At 42.1% G+C, this 5844-nt stretch overlaps 1 long non-coding RNA gene across 1 annotated transcript; it reads left to right on the top strand.

The window, feature by feature from the left end:
* On the top strand, window positions 1-923 carry LOC143371702 (uncharacterized). Its single transcript, XR_013086103.1, has 3 exons — window positions 1-69; window positions 157-216; window positions 323-923. It is a non-coding gene; the product is annotated as an uncharacterized LOC143371702 (long non-coding RNA).
* Window positions 924-5844: the final 4921 nt, after the last annotated feature.

The following is a 5844-nucleotide window of genomic DNA, read 5'->3' on the forward strand; positions in this document are numbered from 1 at the left end:
CAAATCAAGAACGGTGAAATATTTCGCTGCTCCGAGTTGGTCCAAAATTTCCGTGATGTTCGGCAGCGGGTAAGCGTCGTTAATAGTTTTCTTATGTAACATGCAATAATATATTACCATCCGCTAACGCGGATTACCCTTCGAGTCGGTTTTTAGGGACCACCCAAATGGGCGAGTTATAAGGTGGACCCGATGGACGAATAACATTACTTTCGAGTAAGGTTCCCACTTGTTTTCTAATTTCTTCCTTACGAATAAGGGGAAATCGATACTGTTTTGTGTTGATTGGAATTTCATCCGTTGTTACTATTGTATATTTCAGGGCACAGGTGGAATTCAATTTATCAGATGGGAGGTAAAATTGATAGGGAAATCGATTCACCATTTCAAGTATACTAGTTCGCTCAACTTCACTAAGATGATCTAAAGCAGCGCTGTCCAGGGTAAAAGCCCCTCACGCGCCTGCTTCCCCTTCCAATCTTTCTTTCGCGCAACGTGCCTTCCGTTGTCAAGGAGACCACGTGACGCTACGAAGGCTGCCATGACGGGCTAGCCGGGCTAACGTCTTCGCGGTCAGCGTCGCGCGGTATCCCTGACAACGCGGACGAGAGTGGGAGAACCCCAAGCTCCCGCGAGAGCGACCTTGGACAGCGCTGATCTAAAGTTAGTAGCTTTACTATTTGAAATAATCTGGAAGCGTCAGACTTTGACTGGTCCATATTGGCTTTTTCTTTCCGAGGTAAACGCGGTACTGATTGACCCTCCGCGAAGGCTTCTAATTCGATTGGGGGTACTGTTACATTAACGTGGTTAGGAGTAGTGTTGATCGCAAAAATTTTGGCAAACCCGTGTTGTTCAGCAACTAATGCTTCCCCAATATAGACCTGGATCAGTTAAAAGTTTCCTCGCATAACCCTCCTTAACTTCCGGGTTTTTGACGGGAAGAGCTATTAGGCATTTCGAACGGGGAGGCAGTTTGAAAGAAGATGTCGAAAGAAGAAAATGTTCGTCATCAATTTGAAGAGTGTTGGATTCGTTATCATCGAATTTTATTATAGCATTTCTGTTTTCTAGGAACAGCATGCCCAGTATGCCTGTTTCAGCGATTGGAAAATCTTCGTCTGCCACTTGAAATTTTACATCAGCATTATGTACTGACAGAATGACTTCACCGAGTGTGCGTAAACTTCCCGACTCAATACCAGTAAGGTCATAGGTAACATTAGTGTTCACTACCTCAGTAGAAGTTTTTACTATTTCGCTTTATTAAATTGAGTTGTGAGCCAGTGTCAATGAGAAAATTTAGTTTAATTACTGGTAGGTAACTGGACCCCTTCACTTGAATTTAGAAGCAAGCTCGCTGGGTTTGGCACTGGCAATCAAAAGTTCGCTCCGTGTCGCACCCTTCCGCGGAGTCGTCTTTGAGTTTAAATCATCCGAATGAGAACATTCGCCGAGAGGTCGAAGGGTATCCAAATTCTGCTTTTTAAAACAATCGGTTTCCGCATGACCGGTTTTCTTATAAAACCCACATCTCTCTTCCCTGCGAACTCCATAACCCACTCGATCCCTTCCGACAGATCGACACTGATATTCGTTTTATAGACTTTCACACTCCGAATGGAAGGTTTTGATTTCCTTTTTGCCGTTTTCTTTGCTCAAGTAAAAACGGATGATGTCGTTAGAAATTCCCTTAATAAAGCTGATCATTGCAGAGTTCCTTAGCAAGTCGTTAACTCCTACCAATTGTTCCGCGTTATACATGTCCATGGCGGTTTCCAATCCGCCGTTTAATGTTTCACTCACCCTTGTCCCGAATACGTCTACCGACTCATTAGCGTTTTGATGCAACTGCATTAGTTGAGCATTAAAACTTTGGACATTGAACGAAGTGAACGTAAAACTTTTTAAGAAGACCAAATAGCTCGTCCAGCATTTCAGACTCCTCACTATTAGATAATACCAATTTTGCATGTCCTTCCATTTTGTTCCGAATTAAAAAGAGTAGATTCTGACGATCTTAGGGCCTGACTTTCGAAACTACCAACCTACATTGCTTAATGAAATGATCCAGGGAGCTTGATTTCGCATCAAATTTAGGATTTGAATCCTTCATTAACTTTAATGAAAGGTGGGATTCAGACGGGACAGCTAACTGATTTGAAGAATTTTGTTGTGTAATTTCTGCAGAACGTGGCTGAACATTCAATTCGCTTGAGTTTATAACGGGGCGGTCAATCTGCACCGGCACAATGCTCATCTCTTGGGGCTGTGTCGCGCAAATTGGAGGCTCGCAGATAGCCGGAGCGGTCTCGATTTAACATGGTAAAGAACGATCACTCTGTACAGGGGAACTAGCAGGGGTACTTGTTTCTGTCGGTAAGAAACTCAGTTCTGGGGTTTGTGAATTATCTATAAGACCGTCCGACCGCGTTGTCTCCCTTGATATATTTTCTACTTCGAACTCTTGCAATTTACGCGAAAGGAATAATCGCTTTCTCCTTAGTTTTAACATCTTTCTAGGGTCGCGCAACGTTTTAACAATATAATACGAAACGCAAACGCAATCGAATCGAATTGAAATATTTTAACAAGCGTATGAACCAAAAATTGAACAATTAAACAGTAAATAATATTTCTCACACAGATCTTGGTCAAATGCAGTCTTGAACTCGACGCCGTTACCACCACGAGTACGCGTAAGCCTGGGGGGAAATTCGCTGCGTGGCCACACGAACTCACACTCCTCTGATATTCATCCGCGTTCCTGGGGAAACCACGCCAAAACCCAGGAAAGAGGGGCTGCACTCGCGAGGACTTCGTGACTCCCCGTTCAGCAAGCTGACGAAATCTTCTGAGATGATCGGTCTCCCACGAATAAAAGGTGTTGCGATCCTCGCCCTAGCGGTGTTTAGCGTAAGCTCTAAGAGCGCGAAGTTAGAACCGAGCCAATTAAATTTATTAGGAAACGAGTTAAGGGTGAATATTTCAACATTAGATGTTTACCTTCGCCTCTTTCTTGAACGCTCGAAAAGATTTGTATTAATAAACATTAGAATTAATGAAAAGAGGAACGTATGAAGAAGCTTGTTTCTTCTCCTCGCAATTCGTCATAGACCTTATACCAAACTGAACGTTATAATAAAATCCAGCTCTGATTCCTACAATTTCCTCATTCTGTTTCTTATAGTTTAAAATTATTCGACAACTTAATTTAGCTTCTATTCATTAAGTTCATTGAGTTTTGGGTTATTCGTTACAAGTTATTGAATTCATTTAAATCTACACATTTTGCGAGCAGAGCCCTTTTGGGTTCCACGAGCGCCGAACCAACGCCGAAATTCTCATGAGTTTCCCCAGGCGGCCGCGTAACAGCACGAGTTTCCCCAGGCGGCCGCACAACAGTAGTGATCCTCCAGGGACTAGGGAGTGATCGGAAAATGTGTCTGTCATGTTGTCCTAAAGCGGAAGTCACATATATAGACGGAGCGTAAGCTGAGGTGGGTGGCAAGGTTCAAAGTAAGGGGAACGATACGAGTACATCGAGTAACGCAGTGGTTATACCATTGAGCTATAAGAATACCTGGAGAGAGAACAGACCAATGGCGTCCGGTCCGAGAAAGAGGGAAGTAAGGGGTGAACCTATCTCTGTCTTACAACAGGCTATGAATATATAGTGCATGTGAGTGAAGTTATCTACAAACACAAAATACATACATAACACAGAGAGTACAGATAGAGAGGGATAATAGGAAGAAGAAGGATAGGTTCACCCGTTATCTTCTATTTCCCTCGGACCGCTGTCGACTCTATTTCTTCCCACTGCTGTTCTCTCTCTAGGTATTCTTATAGCTCAATGGGTTATACATGCCGAATGCATCCGAAGTAGAACACTAAAGAGGAGAGTATGCGCATCCGCCATATTGGGTCCTCTAGAGAGAGAATATTATTGAGTACCCGCCTTTTTGGCTATTGTCAAATCTGACAAATCACTTTATGAACAAAATATGCGTTGTTGATATTGATGCATAGTAGCACGACACATTATTAGAGTATTTTATTACATTTAAGTTTGTATTTGGTTTATAAAGCGAATTTGACAATATTCAAAAAGGCGGGTACTCAATAACACCGGTTCCCGTAAGATCACCGAAGTTAAACATCACGGGGCGGCGTACTGGGGAAAGATGGGTGACCATCACCTGTCTCCCGGTGTGTCGCTGCTGCTGGGACCCGAAGGAGAGAGGAGGGAAGAAGGAAAAATGACTATCGTTCGTTGGGTAATATAAGCGAAATGCTTGAAACGCCATCCCGTGTGTTAGAAACACACAGGAAAACAGAAAATACAAATAGTGCTCTATCCGAAGCTAACCGACGCGCCTGTATCTGAACCTCTGCCTTTTCCCCTCCAAGCCTAGGGTAGTCCCAATTAGCGTACTTTGACGCCGACTTGCTCATAAAGGAATTAATTACTTACTTCTATTACTTTAATTTTGCTTGGAGAAACTTTATATTGGTGTTTTGAACTTTTCTCTTTAATAAGGCATTTTTCGGGTTGAAAATGTTAATGTTTCATATTTTTTTAATTGAAATAAAAATCCATGTTTTTGTCCCAATTACCGTGCCCTGAAAAATGCGGTGTTTCTATTCCTGTGCCCCCAATTATCGTGCCCTTCTTTGAATAGCGTTCCCGCAGTTATGTTATGTCTTTGAACTTTGAACTTGTAAGAATTCGTAATCAATGTGGAAAACAGAATAAGTTGAAAAACATATATTTTGACGAGTTCGGTGTGGGTTGGATAGAACGTGTCTCGAGTCGTGGTCTGTACAAGACTGGCTGTTCTTGAGCGGGAGATCCTTGCGTTGACGCCATTGACATCTCCTTAAGGCCCTATCTAATTTATGACGGGCCTGGCATCACGTTGTCCTGACTCGGCGTCGCCGTGCTCGCCTTTTGGATAAACAGTCGCATTCGGCTGCCATCGTTCGTCGAATAGTGTCGGATTTCCTAACAAACTGTTCAAAACATTGTTTTGCCCTACCAGAGGTGTTTTTATGTAATTTTAATATGAACTTTTCATTACAAAAGCAAAATATGCAAATATAAATTTCTGTTCACCCGTTCTGAGAAATGAAAGTAAGGTTAGGTTTAGCAGTTACAGAGGGAGCCAGTGGGCACGGTAATAGGGACAAGCGTTAAATTCCAGTCCCTATTACCGAATTGACTTTAAAAATACGAAAACATTTCAAAAGTGCTCATTTTGCTATTTTTCATAAAACTTGGATCTTTTATGATATAATAACCACAAGTGCAAATCATGATAATTATCAATTTATTCACTTCTGTAAAGTACGTGTTCCTTACAGTTTCCGGTAAGAATTTAGGTAAATCCATCGAAATCTTCATAAGCATTTTTGAATTTTTTTTTACTATGCTTTAATTGTTTAAAAATGCAACCTTCTCATTTGTAACACATACATTAATAGTTTATCTTAATTAAAAAAAAATCTTCCCTTATTTATTTATGCGAGTTATTTTGCACTTTAAGCGTAAAGGCACGGTAAAAAAGACAGGGCACGGTAATCAGGACATCTACCCTACCTTCCCCTCGCCGATAGTCTAAACTTCTGATCCGTCTATATATGTCTATGAGCAGAGCCCTTTTGGGCTCCACGGGCGCCGAACCAACGCCGAAATTCTCACGAGTATCCCCAGGTGGCCGCGCATCACTTTTCTCTTTGAGCGGCAATCTAGCGGCCGCCAGATGAACTAAAACGAAAAAGTCACACATTCTGAACAGGAGTCGGAACCATGGACCTACTTAAGTCCATGGTCGGAAATTT

This window comes from Andrena cerasifolii, chromosome 7 (genome assembly GCF_050908995.1).
Source record: "Andrena cerasifolii isolate SP2316 chromosome 7, iyAndCera1_principal, whole genome shotgun sequence".
Lineage (NCBI taxonomy): Eukaryota > Metazoa > Arthropoda > Insecta > Hymenoptera > Andrenidae > Andrena > Andrena cerasifolii.